The following is a 10,733-nucleotide window of genomic DNA, read 5'->3' as shown; positions in this document are numbered from 1 at the left end:
ACCAATTTTTCTAGTATGATCACTAGTATGAAAGAGTCAGTCGACAAAAGCTCAGCACTTCATCACATCGTCATGCTCAGCAAGAAAGAATGTGGTAATGATTTTAAAACATTGAGAAGTTCACGTTTTATATGAATGTACTGATGCTTACATTCAAGTTTATGCATTATTGATTGATTAGATATCTCAATAAACTTAGATGCGTTAAGAATGCATGATCACTGTTACGAAAAGAACAATAGAAGCTAGGAACTCAGTCATATTTCACTATAGCCATGGTGAAGAGCTAAGAAAGAGGAAGAGAATCCAATGACAGCAGTGCAAGCAGAGTGCCACGCACGAATCACTGAAGCAGGCATAGTTCTTCATTCAGGTTGTTCACGCAAGACGGAGCACCTAATCGACTATTGCCTTCGATGATAGTTTAAGTACAATATTGCTTATAAGTGATGAGTGCAACTGATGTAATCAGTTAGCTAATCCCTAATAAGCTGAGACTCGCTTCTAGCCTCGATTATCACTAGCTATGGCTTGAGGATAACCTTCATGATTCATGTATGAACTTCAGAGTTAGACTTACGAGGGGTCAAAATGCTTTGTATATGATGTTATAATATTGCGATTAAAGCTATCAGCTTATAGTTTCAGATATTCGGAACCATTCTACTTACAGTACCTATCGCAATAGATAAGGACATGACTGAGAATCCCTATTGATTACGATCACCTACTACGAATTGGAAAGACGAGATGTGATATGGGTACTAGCAGTTATCAACCATTATGATTGATCATAAAAGTTTACGCAAGTGTATAAGACGAGAGAAGTTCTCGAAGATGGTTTAGAGTTTAATAATAGCTAGAAGCGCCGATAGTGGATCAATGCTGGAACAAATGAATTAAGATTCTAATGAGACCCTAAGGATATACTCCAGATAAGTATATATACCTTAACCTATCGAGGACATCGTCTCAGTTAGAACGTCATGGATTATGCATTTAGTCTGGTAGCCGTAATGAGAGCATTGACTAAGGTCATTCCATGACTTAGTATTACACATGGAGACACATACCCTATAAGGTGCTCAGATGAGCAAAAGCTATTTCCTTATTGAATGCGTGATGATTCAGAAGGTCTTTTGCAATAACACGGAAGAGTGCTTCAAATTATATGGTTGCATTTCAAGCGCTATGTGAAGGAACACTAAGTACTAGAAGTACTACATTAAGATCATATAGAGGAACATTATTGAGTAAGGTCGAGCCTACCTTATTTCGCCTATAGAAAATGTTTAAGGATTGCATTAAACTAGGAGGCAGACTCCAAGTTTGAGAAGCTCTAGAATATTCTCAAGGATATTAAGAAGAAAGTGGTGATTTTAGACCAAATATACCTTTTGCAGCCAAGGAACAAGAATTGCCAAGTTCGGAAAAGTATTTCCGAATGACTGAGAAGTAGTTGTGTCGGACCTGGCCAGTCCACATGGCCAAAATCTCAGTAGTCGTCATATATGGGTCTTTAAACCTATATATTTTAAACCTTCATCTGAAAAGCCAAACGGGTTCAGACTATTAGGTCATTTCGTTTCGACCTTTCAGTCAATTCATTTCTACCCTATGGTTATTCATTTTCAATTGTTTGGCAAATTATTGAAACACTTTGCCTAATTGCCATTTGTTATTTGAATCATTGCGATCTACTAGTTGTTGGTAGATTTTCTGTGACCCAAGGACAAACAGATACTTATCTGATTAAATCAGTCAAACACATATGCTTCAACCCAAGGGTCAAGCACGTAATGCATACAGACAATCTCTTGTGCATTTAGTAGGACCTTATTTGTGTATTTCAAAAACGATGATCATTTCGATGCTTTTGTATGCCCCTATGTTGGCTTAGTTATTTTGACTAGTATTAGTACGGAAACGCTGGTTAATAGGGCATTTTGGAACTGAGATCTTTCATGATGAATTTGCAAGATAGCCAGTTCATCATGTATAATGCTTGAATAGATCACCATATTTAGATTCAAATGTTGATGAAATAGTCCTCATTGATACTAATTTCCCATGTCTATGTAGCGACCCTATCAGTCTTTCGCGGCAAGTCGAGCCGCTATGTTTTATTTATATGTTCGCTTAAGTTTTAGCAGGAGCAGAACTCGATGAGTTAAGGAGTAACTATAGAAACGATAGTATGTCCTTATTGCATTTTAATGCGCTGATAACTTGTATTTTTACTCATTAGAATGCCACCAAGACGAGGGCGTCCGAGAGGAGGGGGAAGGATTCCCCGTAATGATGAGAGAGGCCCAGAAGCAGGGCCAGAACCTGAATTAGTTCAACCACCTGTTCAGCCAGAACGGCGGATTGAGGAATTATTCTTGCGACAGAACCCACCTACCTTCAACGGGACAGGAGACCCGGCAGAAGCTGAGACTTGGGTTCGCGCTATTGAACGCATTTTCAATTTCCTGCGTTGCACCGACCAAGAACGCCTGACTTGTATGTCCTTTCAGTTGACTGGGTCAGCTGATTTCTGGTGGGAAGCAAGGATGAAAACGATGACAGCAGAGCAGTTAGAAAACCTGACTTGGGAACAATTCAAAGCCGGTATATATGACAAGTATATACCCAAGAGCTACCGCAAGAAAAAGGAGGCTGAATTTTACAATCTGAAACAAGGAAAGATGTCGGTAACTCAATACGACAGGATGTTCTGCGATATGTCTAGATATGCGCCGGAACAAGTTGACACAGATGAGAAGATGGCTGAAAAGTTTTGTGCCGGTCTGAGGCACGAGATTAGGATGGCTTTGGCAAGCCACGGAGGATTGTCTTACACTGAGTCGCTCAGTCGAGCGTTAGACATTGAGGCAGCCATGCCAGGAGAAAGACTTGCAATTATACCTGCGCCAGCACCTCCACATGATCAAAATCATAATCAGAATTTCAAAGGAAAGAGGAGATGGGACAACAGTAACCCGAACCAAGGCGAGAAGAGGCCATGGCAGGGACGGGTCTTCCAGTCACAAGGTTATGGAAGCCAGGGCGCACCGAAACAGATGGGAAATAACCAACAAAGAGCCCCACATTGTCCCAAATGTAACAAAAGTCATATGGGAATTTGTAAGGCCGGCAGTGATAGTTGCTATATCTGCAACCAGAAGGGGCACTATGCAAATCGGTGCCCGAATAAGCAACATGGAACGAGTTTAAGGCCAAACCCACCTATCCAGGCTCCGCATCTGCGAGCAATCCAAGCTCTGCCCCAACCATACCCAAGGCAGAAACAGCCCGAGAACAACCAGGGAAACCTGGCAGGTATGGGCATGCTACTCAATACTCCTGTTGTACTTCTATTTGATACGGGCGCATCGCATACTTTCATTTCAAGTACATGTGTTGACACATTAAAATTTAAAATGGAAAGAGCTGACCAGAAGTTGAGTATATCATCACCTATAGGAGGGATGACGACAGTAGATCATGTGTGCTTGAACCTAGAACTGAACATAGGGTCACTCAAGATTGTAGTGAACAACTCCTATGTTATACCGATGGGAGATGTGGACATAATCCTAGGAATGGACTGGCTAGTCGAGAACTATGCCACCATCCTTTGTAACGAAAGACGGATATCGTTTCGACCCCCAGGAAGGGAGCCGTCACATTTCCACAGAATTAGTATGGAAAGAAGAAAAATGATCATCTCCGCCCTGCAAGCAACGAAAATGATGAAGAAGGGATACCCAGCTTACCTCGTATACTTGCACGGAGAATTGGGTACTGAAAAGAGTATAGAAGATGTAGAAATTGTACGGGACTTTTCAGATGTATTTCCAGAGATTCTGCCAGGACCATCACCGGACAGACCAATTGAGTTTACCATTGATTTGGAGCCCGGGGCAGCTCCCATTTCGAAGGCACCATACCGAATGGCTCCTAAAGAGTTGGAAGAACTCAAGATACAACTGCAAGAACTTTTAGAACTTGGATTCATTAGGCCAAGTGTATCACCTTGGGGTGCACCCGTACTTTTTGTGAAGAAAAAGGATGGCACATTGCGAATGTGTATAGACTATAGAGAACTGAACAAAGTGACACTGAAGAACAAATATCCTTTACCAAGGATAGATGACCTCTTCGACCAGCTCAAGGGAGCAAGCGTGTTCTCGAAGATTGATTTGCGATCTGGTTATCACCAGCTGAAGATTCGACCAGAAGACGTACCTAAGACGGCATTTCGAACTAGGTATGGCCACTACGAATTTGTAGTTGTGCCATTCGGGCTAACCAATGCGCCAGCTGTGTTCATGGACCTCATGAATCGAGTGTTTCATCCGTACTTAGACAAATTTGTCTTGGTGTTTATAGATGACATCCTGATCTACTCGAAGAACGAGAAAGACCATGAGGAACATCTGAGAATTGTCCTAGAAACGTTGAGGACGGAGCGCCTTTATGCCAAATTCAGCAAGTGTGAGTTTTGGCTCAGCGAAGTCACGTTTTTAGGACATATTGTATCATCAGAAGGGATTAAAGTGGACCCTGAAAAAGTGCAAGCGGTGCGTGAATGGAGATCGCCTACTAACCCTAATGAGATAAGAAGTTTCTTAGGATTGGCAGGTTACTATCGGAGGTTTATGGAAGGATTTTCCAAAATTGCAAGGCCAATGACGCAACTACTCAGGATGGGAATAAAATTTTCTTGGACAGAGGAGTGCGAGAAGAGCTTCCAAGAACTCAAGGAAAAGTTGACTACGGCACCAGTGTTAGCCGTCCCAACAGCTGATAAGGAATACGTGATCTACACAGACGAGTCCAAAAATGGACTTGGTTGCGTGCTGATGCAAGAAGGAAGAGTGATAACATATGCGTCACGATAGCTTAGGCCACATGAACTGAATTACCCGACTCATGATCTGGAGTTAGCTGCAGTGGTGCATGCGCTGAAGATTTGGAGACACCACCTATATGGAGTTAGGTGTGAAATATTCACAGACCACAAAAGTCTGAAATACTTTTTCGAGCAAAAGGACCTTAATATGAGACAAAGGAGATGGCTCGAACTAGTGAAAGATTATGACTGTGGTATTAACTACCACCCAGGCAAGGCCAACGTAGTGGCTGATGCATTGAGTCGTAAGACTCAATCTAAATTGGGAGCTCTCATCACTCGAGAGACGGTGCTCATAAGGAAATTTAGCAAAATGAGCATAGAAGTGGTTAAACCACCAGGGACGATAGCAAGCGTTGTGGCAACGGTACCTAACTTGAGGAAGACGATCGTAGAAGCACAAAGAAAAGACGGGAAGATGGAAAAACTACGGGAAACAGTAAGGAAAGGAGGCGTCAAGAATTATCAAGAAGCATCAGATAATGCTATCCTCTTTGAGGGAAGGATATGCATCCCCCACGATGATGAGCTTAAGGATAAAATCATGAGTGAGGCTCACGATACCCTTATACTGCCCACCCAGGGAGTACTAAGATGTATCAGGACCTATAGAAACACTTTTAGTGGGAAGGCATGAAGAGAGACATAGCGTCATTTGTGGAGAAATGCCTGGCATGCCAACAGGTGAAGGCCTTACACCAAAGGCCATATGGAAAACTACAATCGTTGGAAATTCCAGAATGGAAGTGGGAGCACATCGCAATGGATTTTGTGACCAGTTTGCCCAAAACAAAGAGAGGAAACACTGCCATTTGGGTAATAGTGGATCGACTCACAAAATGTGCTCATTTTATACCAATACCGATCACACACGGGTCAGACAAGCTAGCTCAGTTGTATGTTCGAGAGATTGTACGCTTACACGGTGTACCCGTGTCAATCACATCAGATCGAGACTCGAAGTTCACATCTAGATTTTGGATGAGCTTACAGAAGGAGTTAGGCACGAGGCTAAATTTCAGCACCGCCTTCCACCCGCAGACAGATGGGCAGTCTGAAAGGACAATTCAGACCCTTGAAGATATGTTGAGAACAGTGGTGTTAGACAGAGGTGGAAGTTGGGAAGCAGTGTTGCCGTTGATTGAATTTGCCTATAATAACAGTTACCAGGCAACTATCGATATGGCACCATATGAGGCATTATATGGAAGAAAATGTAGATCACCGCTTTATTGGGATGAAGTGGGTGAGAGAAAAGTTTTAGGACCAGACATGGTCAATGAGATGGTTGAGATAGTCCGCCAGATCAGAGGGCGAATAAAAGAGGCACAAGATAGACAGAAATCTTACGCTGATGCACGTCGAACTGAGTTATGTTTTGAAATAGGAGACAAGGTCTTCCTAAAGGTATCTCCTACCAAGGGGATAACTAGGTTTGGTGTCAAGGGAAAACTTAGGCCCCGATTCGTAGGACCTTATGAGATTTTGGAGAGAATAGGCCCAGTAGCCTATAGGTTGGTGTTACCGCCAAGCTTTGGAAACGTTCACAATGTTTTCCACGTATCACAACTCAGGAAATACGTTTTCGATCCAAAGCACATAATCCACCAAGAAGAGATGATCCTTTGTCCAGACTTGAGCTATGAAGAAAGATCAGAGGCCATTCTAGATCGAAAAGTACAACAACTCAGGAATAAGGCAATCACATCAGTGAAAGTCTTATGGAGACACCACGGACAAGAGGAAGCCACGTGGGAGCTTGAAGACAAAATGAAGGAGAAATACCCCGAACTGTTTTAGAAGAAATATGCAAATTTCGGGACGAAATTTTTGTTAAGAGGGGTAGTATGTAGTGACCCGCTCTTTTATATATTTTAAATCTAGTAATGAGTGTTTATTTTTGTTCATCAGTGAATGAAAACGGTTTTTATCCTAATATGAATTCAGCTTATGATCCTGAATTTATATTGTTAAAGCAGTTAATGATATTATTTCAGAGTTATAACTGACTTAGCAAAGTCACGTTATTTATTTAAGCAAGATGAAATTAGATTTTATCTTTATTCAAGTCGTGATTTATTTCTGACTCGTGAGTTAATTAAATCTACGGATTTAATTTAAATATTAGAACAACAAACGAATTAAATCTACGGATTTAATTTAGATTCATTTTATAATTTATCGATTTAAGCGAGAAATCACATGTCGAAATACGAGATTTATTTAAATAATCAGTATCAAGCATATACGAGCACACGATCCATCTTACAGTTACAGAATCACCGAGACAGAGAAAATACATCAATAATTCTCCTCTACATTTTTTTTCCTTTCTTTTTCTTCTCTTTTTCTTTCCATTAATTTTGTTCCCCACTCCATTTTACCACTAAATCTACTTTTTGACTTTCACCACCATTTTCCCCACCACTTTCACCACCAACTCAATTATGCAACAACACATATTGTTCCAGCCATCAAGTCTTTTCTTCCCTCACCAAAACGTGTAGAAGAAGTTGAGAAAGGGAGAGAGAGTTTCCTCCAACTCCAAATTGTAACTTGAAGAGGTATATACTAAGCTTCTTTATTTTGAATTCAGTTTCATATCATCCAAACGGTTCCCAAAAATTCTCAAATTAATTGTGTATCATCTTTCATACATTTTCTATATTTTGGTAAAATTTCAGAATATTTAGAGCTCGCATGATTTATTTATGAATTTGTAAACATCACTGCCCATCTGGAATACATTTTTGGTAAACAATCTTTGAGAGATCATAAGTAAAGTTTCAATCGGTGAAAACCTTTGAAACTTGAATATGTCACTCTAGACTCCCGTATCTTTCTTTTGACATCGGCCTCACCATTTTTGAGTAAGGGAAACAACCGGTATAAATTCTTGAAATCTAGTTCTTATTCCATGTACCATCCAGTAGATTTTACAAACCTACGACTTTGAGGTGGAAAAGGTCGACTTAAATATTTGATTCTCAAGCCTATCTTTCTACTGAATATTCACTGACATGTTGGGAACTTACTTGTTCAGTTTTAGAATTTTTGGTGAAGCTTAAAGTGGTTTTTCCGATTTATGTTCTGAATCTGCCAAACTTGAACTCTTTTTGTGCACTGAACTTTAGATAGTCATATCTTCTAAACCATGAAGGTTCTTAGAATAAATCCAACTGGAGAGTGTTATGATCTCTCCCTAGTTTCCAGATTGACCTTTGGGGTTCCCAGTGGAGTTTTGTAAAGGGAGATATGAATTTTTAAAGAAAGCCCATTGACTTGGTTGTAATCTGGAAATATGAAATTTACAGATTTTTGCTTGTTAAATACCCATCTTTGAGAGGGCATATCTTGCTCGTTTGAATTGTTTTTCATTCGATTCAAATTGGAGAATGATCCTTGAAATGTCTAGTTTCCAGAATGTCTTTTGGAGCCTCATTTGGAGATCCGAGGTAGATTTGGTGTCTGTTGTAAAACAACCCCTTAAGAGCTCAAGTTGTTGAATTATTTTCTATGTATCAAAGTTTATTTTAAAGGATGTTTCGTGAAAGATTTAGTATATGTGCGTAACAAGTTTGGGACTATTTATTTTAAATGAGGTCCGTTCTTTATTTAAATTAGGATGGACTTTTAATGAATATTTTTGGGATTAAACTATTATTTCTTGATTTATATAAATTATTTTTTAAGGACTTATAAATATGAATTTCGTAGGCCTACTGACCTACTGTGATCGACGGTTTGTCGATGTCTAACAGCTTTGAAAATTTTATAGCAAGTCCCTACATGAGTCTTGAGTACCCTGGTAAAATTTCAAGCCATTCCAACTTCGTATGATACTTCTTTAAAATGCAAAACCTAAACTGCACATTACTACTGAGAATTTCAGAGAACAGAGAAAAGAGTCATTTATTTCAGTAGCTTCCTGGGTGATCTAGCTTTCCAAATTTTTATGGTATTAACCTTATTGTGTTATTTAGATATCCACCAAAGTTGAGCCCAGTTTGACAACGTTTACTATTTTTCAAAAATACAAGTTTTTGATTGTTCAAAACTGCCGAACATGGTAGATCGTGGTAAAGACGTCATATCCCTCAAACCACTTGGAGTTTTCGACTCTATTTTTTTTATGTGAAACTAGACTCGAAGATCTTTCTTTCGGTATGAGTCTCGAGTCCAGGAGATGTCGGAGTCAGAACAGATTAAATTTTGAAGTTGAGTCAGTGTAAAAGCAGAGCATGTTTTGATGATGTTTGATTGTGATTCTTATGTGCCTTATGTTGAGCCTTTTTATTTTATTTTATTTTTTTAATTTTATAACATTACTTGTTCTTATTTATTAAGCCCGATTAATTATGAGATTATAAAGCGAATAAGTTGAAGTATTTATTTTCTATTGACTACGAGGAACGGGGTTTATTTAATTGACGGATTAGAACACCCGATGAGAACGGATTGATTATGATAATCTATCCGACCTCATGTGACGAGCCTTATTTAAATTATTTTATTTCGACAATTAGGATTTATAATAGAATTTCCCAGATTATTATCTCAGAATAATAATTATCGGAATATGAGTCATGCATAGTTAAATTACGCATTCTCATTAATTGAGGATTTTATTCGAGCAGTATCTTATTTATATTCTCGTAATAAAGGTCAAACACGAGATTAATAATCAGTCAAGGAGCTACTGTACCACAGAAAATTTCTATCAGGTGGGCATTACTTTCATATATATCAAATGAGTTTAAATATTACGTTCAAGCAAGTTATTTCATGATTAAATTAATTGAAGTTATTTCAAATATTGTCTTGCCATAAAATATTTAAATTTCAGTATGATATCTATCTGATGTGACTTTTATCATGTAATCGAATTCGGGTCTTGAGCAGTTGATAGCTATCCTGCCAGGGCTAGTGTACACCAGTGACCGTGAGTCATCTAGCGGGTTGGCCGGTCAAGTGACCGTGAGAGGTGGCCACCTCTCCGGCACAAAGTTCCAGATATGATAGATTACAAGAGAACTTAGTCTGCAGACGAACTTTAAGAATCACAAATGAATTTAGTAAGCTTGGGCCTTTTAGCGAAAAACTCCCTTGCTGTACTGTTTATGATGGCATGACAATTTACAGTTTTGAAGCATGTATTTTTATAATTAGGCATACGTGTCCACTGAGTACTTTTGTACTCAAGCCCTGCATATATTTCTAAATGTGCAGGTTGAGCAGCTGCCGATGGTGATGAAGTGACGAGCGGGATTCTTTTGTCTTATTATGTATTAATGAACTCTAGGGTTACATGTCTTCATACATGTAATCAGAACCTTATTCCGCTGCGTACTCAGAAGTTTTATGTTATTTTGGATAAGTCGGAGTTATCCGAACTTGTTAGTTATTTGAGTCTATACGACAAAAACTCTGTTATATTATAGATATCCATGTTGTTAACAATGATGAAATACGATCCTTTCTTGTTTGATTATTCCCCTTTCTACCCCGCTTCTAATCTCCCTCCATTAGCCACGATTTCCCGGCTTAATTATCCTTAATTAGGACCGGTCGTGACATTGAAATAGCTTGAAATTTTACCAGGGTACTCAAGACTCATGTAGAAACTTGCTATAAAATTTTCAAAGCTATTAGACATCGACAAACCATCAATCACAGTAGGTCAGTAGGCCTACGAAATTCTCCAATTTGTATTTAAAACTTATATATCTTAATAATATCTCTAACTTGAATATAACATCATAATTCTCAACAACAACTCATCCCAAAACTCATTTCATCACTTCTAATCATCAATCTAAACCATCACTTAACA

General features: G+C 39.1%; 1 long non-coding RNA gene across 1 annotated transcript; it reads left to right on the top strand.

Moving 5' to 3' along the window:
* Window positions 1–7,154: 7,154 nt before the first annotated feature.
* On the top strand, window positions 7,155–10,391 carry LOC131004614 (uncharacterized). The gene is made up of 2 exons (XR_009095083.1): window positions 7,155–7,464; window positions 10,130–10,391. It is a non-coding gene; the product is annotated as an uncharacterized LOC131004614 (long non-coding RNA).
* The last annotated feature ends 342 nt before the right edge of the window (window positions 10,392–10,733 follow it).

Source organism: Salvia miltiorrhiza, unplaced genomic scaffold (genome assembly GCF_028751815.1).
Source record: "Salvia miltiorrhiza cultivar Shanhuang (shh) unplaced genomic scaffold, IMPLAD_Smil_shh original_scaffold_441:::fragment_1, whole genome shotgun sequence".
NCBI lineage: Eukaryota > Viridiplantae > Streptophyta > Magnoliopsida > Lamiales > Lamiaceae > Salvia > Salvia miltiorrhiza.
Note: the sequence above shows the minus strand (reverse complement) of the source record. Positions and strands in the feature narration are given on the sequence as shown.